Here is a 12,880-nt window from a genome sequence, read left to right as displayed (position 1 = left end):
TGCAGCCACGGACCAAACAGAGCACGTCCCTGTCCCCGTCAAGCTTCTGTTTAAGGATGAGACATGAACAGGCACAGAAAGAGATCCGTGATGGGGACAAGTGCTGGTTAAGGACGAATCAAGCAGGATAAGGAGGTAGGCGGTCAGGGGAGGCTGGCTGGCTTACTAGGAAACGGTTGGCGAAGGTCTGAAGAGGCAGGGAAGCCACACAACATATGTGGGAAAAGGGTCCCTGGTGGAGGGAACAAAATGGCCAAAGGCCAGGAGGCAGGGCAGAGCCCGGGGTGCTGGAGGCTCAGCCAGGAATCCGGATGAGGAGTGAGCCAAAAGATGAGAACGCAGAGGGAGATAGCTGGACAAACAGGCCATGTTGGGCCTCATGGGACCCCTTCCTGTAAGGAGTTTCGGCTTTTATTCCAAGTTGAGAAAGGGCCCGACTGAGGGGTTTGAGAAGAGTGATGCGATCTTATTGATGTTTGAAGGGAGCAACGGGTTGGTGAAATTAACATATATTATCTTGTCTTCCCAATTCATGAAGTGGTACGTTTATCATTCCTATCTCATAGATGTGAACACTGAGCCATGGAAAGCTTAAGTAATTTGCTCAGTGTCCCCCAGGGAGTGAGGGGCAGAGCCAGGACCGGATCTCAGTCATCTCATGCCAGAGCCTGGGGTCAGGTGCCACCCTCTCCGGGAAGTTTCCTCTGTGCTCTCCCAAGCTGGGTGAGAAGCCCCTCTGGGTTTAACCTTTCTGCGCCTCCATTTTCCCTAAAATGGGAATGACAGAAACTATTCTTGCCTTATGTAATGCACAGAGCTGTTGTCAAAACCGAACGAGATAAGCTGCAAAATAAATCATCGTACTCATGAATATTGTTATAAAAACTGGTTCCCACTTATGGAGCACTGATTGGGACCCAAGTCCTGCTTACTGCGTCTCAGTTAGTCACTAAACAATTCCATAGCATAGGGGCTGTTATTATCCCATAGAGACTGGGATAGAGGAAATGATTAAGAAATTGGGAGTGAATTAGTACAGATGATTTGGTATGATTCTTTTCTTTCTGCCTCTGAGGCTTCGGGAGTGCTCTTGGAGCCCTGGGGTTTTCTCATCTCCAGTGGATATGGTGATCCTATTTATACCATAAGAGTTTGTGAGGCACCCGGGTTCCCCCTTGGAAGCAGTAAATTACCTGTCTCCTCTGCTGCCTTCCAGAGATACTCTGTGCAAATAATGCATGCAAAGAATTCACATCGCTCCAAATATTTGTAATGCAAATGATATCCTAACATACGCTCTTGCTTATTTCATTTAACAGTATGCCTCAGAGATGATTTCATTACAGTACATATAGACCACTCGGTTCTTTTCAGGGGTTACCTCGCATTCTCTCCTATGGCTGGTTCATGATTTGTACCTTTTGCTGTGAGCCAGCCCTGCACTGTTATTGTGTGGTGGGTATTGGTTGGGTAGACATCCAGAAGAGGACCCACTGTAGTCCCTCCTTATCCGCAGGTCCTCTTTCCACAGGTTCAGTACTCATGGTCAAGCACCGTCTGAAAGCAGGTGATCCTGACGATAACACATCAGCAGGGCACCAGTGGCTTCACGCCATGTCAAAATGCCTACGACATTCATGTATCTCATCTCATCATGGAAGGATTTTATCATCTCACATCATCACAAGAAGAAGGGTGAGTACAGTACACTAAGATAATTTTGATAGAGGGGTGCCTAGGTGGCTCAATCAGGTAAGTGCCTGACTTTGGCTCAGGTCATGATCTTGGGGTCCTGGGATAGAGCCCTGTGTCGGGCTCCCCGCTCAGCAGGGCAGGCGGGGGGGTCTGTTTGTCCCTCTGCCCCTCCCCCTGCTCATGTTCTTTCTCAAATAAATAAATAATTTTAAAAAAGATTTTGAGAGAGCAAGCACACTCATACAACTTTTATTATAGTATGTTCTATTTTATTATTAGTTATTGTTGCTAACCTCTTACTGTGCCTAATTTATAAATTAAACTTTATCATAGGTATGTATATGTAGGAAAAAACGTAATATATGTGGGGTTCCTTACTATCGTGGTCTCAGGCACCCACTGAGGGGCTTGGAATGTGTACCCCACAGATAACAGCCTCCGGGGCGGGGGGCTACTATATACATACATTTCAATTTTGGATAGACATTGCCAAATTGCATTTCCTAGAGATTGTATCAATTTATACCATCCACCAGTAACAAATTAGAGAATTTGTTTGTCTATAAGCTTAAAATATAGTGTATCATCAAACTTGAAAAATATCATACAGTGAGATCTTGTTAACTTACTGCTTTTGTGATATGTTTATTTTTGACTTAACATTAATTTACAGACATTTTTCTGTTTCAAGAAATATTTTCCAACAAAATAATTTTTAATAGCTCTACAATATTCCATTGCATGGGCAGACCATAATTTATTCTATAGGTCCCTATCATCAGATTTTTAGTTTTTTAAAAACTAAAAAAGACCGATCAATTTGACTGTTGAAATGGAGAATTTTGCTCATCAACAGAAACTTAAAAAGGTTAAAATCACATTGTAAGCTGAGAGACAATACAATGCACACAACTAAGAAAGGAGAGTATTATTAAGCATATGTAAAGAGTTACTAAAAATTAAGAAGTATAGCTCAACAACCTAATAGAAAAATGGGCAAAATGCATGAAGAGAACTATCAAATGAGGAAACATTTGTGGCTGATAAATTTATGAAGAGATGTTGAGCATCATAAATGATGGGGCAAATCAAGACCAACATAGGATACTATTTTCCACTCATTTGTTCGGCAAAAATTAAAAAAGGAAATATCTGACAAGCCAACGCTTAGAAAGGATGTCAGGTGTGAAGGAGATTCATATTGGCACATCCACTTTGGAAAAACTGTTTCATGTCATATCTTCATGATGAAAATTCATACATCCTCTCCTAGTCATTTTTCTCTTGGATGTATACCCAAGAAAAAAAAGAATGTACCTGGTGCCACTGTTTGTAATAACAGCTGGAAACATTCTCAATGCCCATTGGTGATAGAGTAAATGAATAAAGTGAAGGTATTTTCAAATAATGAAACATAATACAGAAGCCAAAAATGTGGTGAACTTTGATACAGTGACATAGTTGTCACCTGTCCTACCTATGACCTTTGTGCCACCACTGGAGCCCCTTTGCCACCTCCATTGCTGGCTGGAAGTACTGCCAAGTAGCACCTCTTAGGAGGAGGGCTCAATCGTGGTCGGACAGGAGGCGACGTATTAACTCCCCAGGCCCTCACTGTGTGGGCAAGGTAACTCCGAAGGGTGTGTCTGACCCACACCTGTATTTCGCTAGAGAGATCAAGCTCCAGCTGCCCACCGTGGTGGTTGGTTTGATAATGCACTTAAAAAAAATTGAGGCAAAATTCACACGATGAACGAACCATTCTAGAGCGAACAATTCGGTGGTATTTGATGTATTTGCTATGTTGTCCAACACCACCTCTTTCTAGTTCCAAAACATTTTCATTATCCTCAAAGAAAACCCATATTCATTAAGATGTGGCACCCCAGGTAATGAGCTTTTATTGGCTGGCTCCCCTTCTGCTGTGGTCTGAATGTTTGTGTCGTATGTTGAAACCTAACCACTCCCCCCGCCCCGTCCTGCCCACCGCCGCCCCAAGGCAACAGTATTAGAAGGTGAGACCTTTGGGGGGTTATTTATTGGGTCTCAGGGTGGGGGGAAGCCCTCATCGATGGCATTAGTGTCCTTTCTCACCAGAAAGAACCATACTGGACTTCCCAGCCTATAGAACTGTGAGAGATTCATCTCTGCTGTTTATAAAATATGATCTATAATTTGTTGTATATGTTACATATAATCATATATGTGGTAACTTTTTTTTGCATACACATGATCATATATGATTATATATTTCTCTGCATAGTAAAAACATTGGTAAAGAACTTACCCAATGTTGTTAATGGTGTTTTCTCTATGTGATGGGATTATGAAGTGCCCCTTTTCTAATTTCTGTATATCTATAGGGATTGAATATTTTAGCTAGTAAAACCAATAAAGAGCCAACAATTCTGTATTACTTAAATCTAATGGTGGTAAGTTCTTTTACAGGTGACACCTAGCTATATTTTGCAAGTGTATCCCCGACCATTCTTTCCTCAGTCTAGGGGAGTGAGTGAGTCCACATCATCCTTTAAACCATGTTGCTTCCATCCCACAGAATCCACATTTTATCCCCAGCAACTCTTCCTCCCCATCTTAAAAGCTCTTTGAAAAACATATTCCCTTTCTGTTGGCTTCTTTTTCCACTCTCTTGGCCAAGTCGAGGTCCTTTGGTCTCTAGTGACTCTCTCTCTGTCTCTTTTTTTAAAAGACCAGTTGCTGTGAAATATGTTCATCTGTGATATAGATGAATGCAAACAGCCTTGTCGACCAGTGTGTAATTTGATGACAGGGTTCTGGAAGATTCTGTATGGGGGGAAATCTTCTGTCTCTGACATTTGAAAAGCCAGAGATGTAGCAATTTTAGAAATTTGGAAGCATGAGTGGCCAACAGAGAATAAAAGGTAAAATAAGTCTTGGCGTGGGCCATGTGGTTCTTCTTCACCTGGGACGTCCTGCCTGGAACGATTTCTTCTTTACATGTCCCTTGGCACTTGGTTACGCTTCTGGCTTGACTTTGAAATGGGCTTTCATGGTAAGGAAATGAGACACAACTGTTCTTTCTTTCTTTCTTTCTTTCTTTCTTTCTTTCTTTCTTTCTTTCTTTCTTTTTCTTTCCTTCCTTCCTTCCTTCCTCTTTCTTTTCTATTATTCTGGTAAAATATACATAACATAAAATTTAACATTTTCATGATTTTAAGTATCCAGTTCAGTAGCACTGAGTGCATTCACAATGTTGCTCAACCATCACCACCATCCATCTCCAGAATTTTGTCGTCATCCCAGAGTGAAAGTCTATTCCCCTTAAAGAGTCACTTCCCAATTCCCCCTTCCCTCAGCCCCTGGCAACCACCACTCCTTGCTGTCTCCGTGAATTTGACTCTCCTGGGTCATGTCAAAGCTCCATCATGCAGTATTTGTCCTTTTGCGTCTGGCTGAGTTCACTTAGTAGAATGTCGTCAGGGTGCGGCCGCATTGCCGCGTGTGTTAGAATTTCTGTACTTTTGAGGGCTGATGAATATTCCATCGTATGTAGAGACCACGTTTTGTTTATCCGGTCATCTGTCGAGGAGCATGTGGGTTGTTTCCACCTTGTGGTCGTCATGAATAATGTTGCTAGAAACCTGGGTGTACATAGGTCCGTTTGGGTCTTTGTTTTCGATTCCTTTGGGCACGTACCCAGAAGTGCAGATGGTGGGATCAGATGGTAGTTCTGTGTTCAGTTTCTTGAGAAGCCAAAATACTGTTTCCCACATGGGGCTGCACCATTTTCCAGTCTCACCAGGGGCAAAGCAGGAGGGCTCCAGTTTCTCCACAGCTTCACCAACACTTGTTATTTTTGCCTCCCCCCCTTTTTTTTAATTTAAAATTTTTTTTATAGTAGCCATCCTAACTTAGGGGTGTGATGTGGTTTTGGTTTGCCTCACTTTTGTTTTGAATGCAGTCTGGGAATATTTCTTCCTGTGGTTGTGGTTCTTTAAAAAAAATTTTTTTTTAATTAAAGATTTTTATTTCTTTACGAGGGGGTGGGAAGAAAGCATGAGAAGGCAGAGGGGCAGAGGGAGAAGCAGGCTCCCCGCTGAGCAGGGAGCCCCGATTGAGTCTAGGTGTCTTTTTTAGAACCTGGGAGAGTTTGGTGCTCAGAAATTTGAGTTACAGATAAAATGTACTTTTTTAGAACTTTAGGTCACAGACGGATGGGTATGCAAATTTCTTGCCTTGTTTAGGAGATTTTTTTTTCTCTAAACTGTACAAAATTTTTTCGAAAGCCTCTCCTCTTTCTGGTTTTTGTTTTTGTTTTTGTATAAAAGTTGGAATAGAAAGTACTTTTCTTGTGTGTGCAAAAAATGAAAGACATATATCTCTCTGATTCCCTGATGTTGTCTTTCTTTGAAAAGTTTTCCCAGTCCAACTTCTCACACCTGTTAATTGCACCAGGAGGCCTGATTAGAAGCAGCTGTAAATTCTCAGTCCATTTAGCACAGCTGACCCTTGAATATCATTGGGGTTAGGGGCACCGACACCCCACACAGTCAAAAATCTGCGTTTAACTTTTGACTCCCTCAGGTGTAAGTACTAATAGCCTACTATTGACTAAAAGCCTTACAGATAACAGAAACCGTTGATTAAGACATATTTTGTATGTGATGGGTAGGATATACTGTATTCTTACAGTAAAGGAAACTAGAGGAAAGAAATGTTATTTAGAAAATCATAAGGAAGAGAAAATACATTTACAGTACCGTACTGTATTTATTAAAAAAAAATCTGTCCCAGAGCCAACTATAATTCTTTAAAACTTGCCCACTTGTAACACCACTGTGACATGGTCTCACCAAAAATAAACCATCCTCGAATTAATTAAGTCTCTAAATTCCACTGTAATTTGCAAGAAATACAGAGGACAGAGGAACATGTTAAAATGGCACCATGGGGCAACACATGCAAAATTCCAGATTGTGGATATTCTCCAAAAGAAAACGACCTGTGCCAGGCAGAATAATGGCCCCTAAATATTTCCACATCCAAATCCCTGGAATTTGTGAATATAGTAAATAACATGGCAAGAGAGAATAAGAGAGCATGTGAGATTAAGGTTGCTAAGCAGCTGACCCTGAGATGGGGAGATTCTCTTGGGTTATCTGGCTGGGTTCAGGGTCATAAATGAAAGAGGGAAGGAGAGTCCGTTTCAGAGTGATGTGACATGAGCAAAGCGTGACAGGCCATCGCTGGCTTTGAAGATGAGGGAGCGAGCCGTGAGCCAAGTGGCCCCTATGGGCTTGGAAAAGGCAAGAAAACAGATTCCCTAGACCTTCCAGAAGGAGCACAGCCCTGGTAACACCTTGATATTAACCCACTGAGACTCACGCCAGACTTCTGGTCTCCGTAACTGTAAGCATTATTGTGTTGCTCTAAGGCGATGTTTGTGGTCATTTGTTACAGCAGAAATGGGAACCAAAAAATGACTTTTGTACTTCAGGGAAGAAAATGCACATTAAAAATGGAGATTATAGCTGGTACAGTCGGGGCTCCCCCTGGAGGGCAGCTGCAGGCAGCTCCTTCCAGACCAATGACTTCCCTTGTCCTGTCTCTGCCTAAGGGTCCCCTCTGGCTGCTGAAATGTGCTGGCTCTACCTAGGGGGTAGGCGGGAAGTGCTGGGGTGCTAATGCCCCAGGAGCAACCTTCCACGAGGACCTGGGAGGTGGCAGGCGGATGCTGCCATTCCTAACACCTCGGTGGGCAGTTGTGAAGTGTGTGCTACAGTGTCTGGGAAGCCCCCCGGGGTACTGAGCCCCAGCTGCCCCAAATGGCTACGGTTTATTAATAGGCACTTTACTGGCTCTGTGCCTTCTTTGGGTCATTTCTGGACTCCCTCGCCATGCTTCCTGGGGTTGCCTCCCAAATCGACCGTTTGTACCCAAATCCTTGTCTCTGGGTCTGCTTTTCTGGGAACTCATACAGACCCAGAGACTAAGAGAGGTTTAAGAGACACATCAGCCTTTCACGATCTGTGCCTGGAATTACCTGGACCTTATTTGGATCCTGATTCAAACAAATGTAAAAAAAAAAAAACAACAAAAAACCAAAAACACAGAAAGCAAAACAAAAGCATAAACCCCAACAACCCCATGAATGACACAGATAAGCTAAGCAGAAATCTGAATACCAGGCTGGACATTTGATAATATTAAGAAAGTATTGTTAAATTGTTAAATTCTGGGGGCGTGAGAACGGTATCATGGTTCTGTTAAAGCAAGAAGCTCTCACCTTTTAGAGCTACATTCCGGAATACGTATGAATGAACTGACCGTGGGCCTGATGTTTGGGATTTGCTTCAAGGTGACGCAAGAGACGAAGACAGGAGAGGGTGCGTGTAGATGGAAAAGGAAGAGCTCTGAGCCGACAACTGTCGTCGCTAGGAGATGCCCAGAGGGGGCTCTTTTAACTACTTCCCTGACTTTGCGTACTTCGATACATGCTGGAAATTTCCAGAATTACATAGTGCTCACTCGAATTAGATTATGAATTAACAATGGAGCAACTGTGGTTAAGAGCGTGGGCTTTGGGGTCACATTAGCTTGGGCAAGTGGGGCTGGGACAAGTGGTGGGGGGGTGGGGTAGGGAGAAGAGAGGAATTGGGAGGGAGGTAATTCCAAACAAAGGAGGCTTCTTGAGTAAAGACAGAAGTGACAACGGACCAGAAAAACGGCTTGAGGCAGGGAGACTGGATTTGAGTCTGAGTCAGGGTCATGCATAATAAATAAATATAAATAATTTAAATATATGTGATATATATCATTTATATACAAATCTGTAACTTAAAAACTATACATTTTAATATTTTAAAATTGTAATTTATACATATGCATATAAATATGTTTATATAATGTTATATAATATGTTATTTAAATATGAATTTATTATATTATTTAAATATAAATGCATATTTAAATTGTATTAAATATAATATTAAATTATATATAGAGAGAATGAAACAGAGTGAAAGAGATTTTAAGGAATTGACTCATGTGATTTGGGGCACTGATAAATTCAGTGTTTAGGGCAGGCCAGCAGGCTGGCTGGAGACCCAGGGAAGAGTTGCTGTTGCAGCTCGAGTCCGAAGGCAGCCTGGAGCTGAATGTCTCCAGAGGTCCCTGGAGGGACCTCAGTCTTTTTATTTGTAAGGCCTTCATCTGATTGGGTGAAGCCCACCCACATTATGGCCATTTATCTACTCAGTCTACTGATTTAAATGTTAATCTCATCTGAGAAAATGCCTTTATAGTGATGTCTGGACCAATGTTTGACCAAATATCTGGGTACCATGTCCTAGCCAAGTTGATCCATAGAATTAACCTTCACCGAGGCCATTGCTGTGCTCCAGACAAGTTGCGCCAAGGCTTCCCTGAGGCGTGGGCAGTGAAAATGTAGAGGGGGGGGTAGCTGTGAGCCCAGCTGAGGTGGTAGAATCAACGGGGCACCGAGTGGGGGATGAACGAGTAGACGCAGTTTCTACTCAGCGTAGATATTTGGCAAGATGGGAAGGACAAGTCTACATGACTCACAGGCGGTTTCGGAGCAGCTGCTGTGTTCCCAGCACTGTGCTGGGTTCTTGGGATATGCAGCACTGGAGGTCAGAAATGGGTCTCACTGGGCTAAAATCAAGGTGCCAGCAGGACCGTGCTCCTTCTGGAGGTTCTAGGGGAGTGTCGGTTTGCTTGCCTTCTCCAGCTTTCTTGAGGCTGCATGGCCCCCGTCTACTTTCAAAGCAGCAATGGCTGGTGGGGTCTTTTCCACATCATATGACTTTGACACTGATGTTCCTCCCTCCTGATTACGTTGGGCCCACCAGATAAAGCAGAATAATCTCCCTACCGTATGCTCCGCCGAGCACCAAGCTTAATTCCATCAGCTACCAGGACTCCCCCTTGCATGTAACATAACATAGTCATAGGCTCTGGGGATGAGGCTGTGGACATCTTTAGGGGTGCCCACCATACCCTCTAGTTTTCCTGTTGTTCCAGTAAAACCTGCAGCTATGATGTGTGCAGTGGGAAGAGAGAAGGAGAGAAGAAGGAAGGACCCACAATGTATTAGAAAGAAACTTCCTCTAGGGGTGCCTGGGTGGCTCAGATGGTTAAGCATCTGCCTTCAGCTCGGGTCGCGATCCCAGACTCCTGGGATAGAGTTCGGCATTGGGCTCCCAGCTCAGCGGGGAGCCTGCTTCTCCCTCTGCCTCTCTTCCCTGCTCATACTCTCTCTCTTTTTTTCTCTCTCTCAAATGAATAAATAAAATCTTAAAAAAAGGAAGAAACTTCCGCTATAGATCATACCAGAATGGTGGGGGTCGTTGCCTAAATTATCCAACTTGACTTGAAGTGTCCATTTTTCTCCTGCTTCTCAAACCCCAGAATGGATCTTCCTTGAAGAGGACTGGATATTTATGAATCAGTGTCTGGGGTTTACTTTCCCACTTGGCCCATCAGCTGCTGACGGATGAGCTTGGTACCTCTTCCAGGGGAGACCCTGGGATGATGCTTAGGTCATGGCGGTGCATGGGGGTGAGGACTCCCTTCCCCCCACTACCTCCTTAATTAAATGGAGACCCAAGCTCTGCCTGATTTGCATCTCCTTTCCTTGACTCTCTCTTGCTCATCTCTTCAAAACTCAGAAAAGAGAAAGAGGAGTATGTCAGGGTGTGTGGTGGGTGGTTAATTAAGTACACAGCTTCAGATGAAGAAAGAGCCGAGCTTCCAACCCAGCTGCACCACTCAAGAGCTGTGGGACCTTATCAGGTCACCCACCTACACCCCCACCTCCTCGTCTGTAATTTGGGTGCAGCATCCGCCGGTTGCACGATTAGAAGAGGTAGCCGTTTGCAAAGCCCTCGGCACAGTGAGTGCTACATACAGTAGGTGCTCAACGAATTCTCATAACTTTGTTAGTGAAATCACCTGCTTCACGGCCCAGCTTAAAATTCACCTCCTCAATCGGGGATTCTTTCCTGGGGCCCTATTCTGACCACAGCTTGACTTGGCGTTATTCTAGAGCAGTCTGTGCTCCATCACTGCGGCCTGGAGGACATTTCTGACTGGGCAATGTTCCTGCCCGGCAGGGACAGAGCTTGCTGATGGAGGTCTAGGACTGGTACCTGGCAGGTGTTTGGCAAATTCCTGGAGAGAATTCACGGCCAGTTGGCCTGGCTTGTGAGTTCGGCTCACCGGAAGTCCCTTTCTCATGTTTTCCACATTTCAGGAGTGAGAGATGATGGGAATGGGGCTTTGGACCCCTCAGCCCTTAATAGGGAGACTCCTACAGTGGCAAGTCATTTGCCTGAGGCACCCATAGGTATACTTAGCGTTACTCCAATTAATACCCAGCTGTCAGAATGCTCTCTAAACACAGCCCTGGCCATCTTACTCCCCGGCCCCTGTGGTTTCCTTCTGCTCATAGGATAATCCCAAGCTCATTAACCCTGACTTGCAGGGTCCTCCCTGACCAGTCTCCCCAGCAGTGTCACCTCTCCCTCTCTCTCTCTCTTCTTCTCCCAGAAGTCTCAGTTTCCTTGAATGCACCATTTTCTCACTCACCCCTAGACGCTCTCTGGCGGACCCTCCCTGACTTTAGCACTGCTCCCTCCCAGTCTTTGTCCAACTCCAATGGTTTTTATGCTTCAACCGAAACCTCACCTCCTCCTGGATGCCTTCCATGATACCCCATGCTAGGTGCTCCTCCTCTGCCCTGCAGATGGCCTGAGATCTCTCTTCCCCAGAGCTCACTGCATTGCATTACAATAGCCTCATCCCTGTCTGTCCCCCTGGGGACACAGGTGGCTCCTGCAGGTAGAGGCTGGGTCTCTCTTATTCACTGTTTTAAGTGCGTGCCTGTGTTAGTTTCCTGGGACTGCTATAACAAAGGACCACAAAAACTGGGTGGCCTGAAACAATGGAAATGTATTCTCTCCATGGTTCAGGAGGCCAGACATCTAAAACCAGGGTGTCGGTGGGCTTGGTTCTTTCTTGCCCGAGGGAGAATCTCTTCCATGCCCACCCCAGCTCCTGGTATTGCTGTGATATTTGGCATGTCTTGGCCTGTGGCTGCATCACCCCAATCTTGGCCTCTGTCATCACAAACTCTCTTCCATGCTTGTCCCCTCCTCTTCTTATAAGGACGCCCATCTGAGACCCACGGCCACCCTAATCCAGTACAATTCCATTTTAACTCGGTTACATCTGCAAAGACTCTACTTACAAACAAGGTCACGTTCACAGGTACCAGCGCTTAGGATCTGGACTTATCCTTTGGGGGGACAAAATTCAACCCATGACAGTGCTGACTACACCGAGTCATCATAAATCTTTGATGAACGAACGCGGGAATCAGTGGATCATCCGGGAGCGCCTGTTTCTGTTGGAAAAGTCCCTTCTGTGTTGGCCTGCTCGAGGCCCCGGCGCACATCTTGGCCTCCCTGCACGGCGCTGCTCTGGGAGGAGGGGGGCGTGGTAGCCACGGCGGTGGGACCCTGGGCAGCAGCGCGCCGCCCCCCACGCGTCCCCCAGGGCCGCGCTGCGGTGGGGCCCGGGCACCGTTTTATTAGTTGTGATCCACTGTGGTTAATTCCCTTAATCTAGACTTGCCCGTCCATAAAGCCCAGACCTCAAGTATTGGATTTCCCTGATCAAAGGGCAGCGTGTGGGGGGCGCTGCGCAGGAGGGCTCGGCGAGGCTCGTAAACACGGAGGCCCAGGACGCAACACGCGCCCTCCCGAAGATGGGCCGGTCGATGGCTGGAGCAGTCCCGTGTGAAATATGACTGCCCGCTCCTGGGCTGCTGCTGGGATTTACGGCTGGGTATTCATCTGCCCTGCTTAATGCATTGACCTTTGCCATCCAGCAATTCAGGGAATGGTGCTGGTGGGGCCAGGAGCTAATTCCATGGATTAAAGCAGAAGGAGCCCCCAGCGTTTGGAAGTGTCAGGGACAGTTTAAACGCCAGCAAAATGTCTCTGGCTCCCCCCCCCCCACGGGGCTGGGTGTGCTTGGGCTTTTCTCTGGGCTACCCACAAAAAAGAGAGGGGAGTGCCTTTGGCCAAATGCAGAAATTCCCGTCTCCTTTAGGTGTCTATTTACTTAACTGCTCCCTCTTCTGAGCTCCAGGTTCTCTGCACAGCTGTTTCTCCCCCCT

This window comes from Ailuropoda melanoleuca, chromosome 12 (genome assembly GCF_002007445.2).
Source record: "Ailuropoda melanoleuca isolate Jingjing chromosome 12, ASM200744v2, whole genome shotgun sequence".
Classification (NCBI taxonomy): domain Eukaryota; kingdom Metazoa; phylum Chordata; class Mammalia; order Carnivora; family Ursidae; genus Ailuropoda; species Ailuropoda melanoleuca.
Note: the sequence above shows the minus strand (reverse complement) of the source record.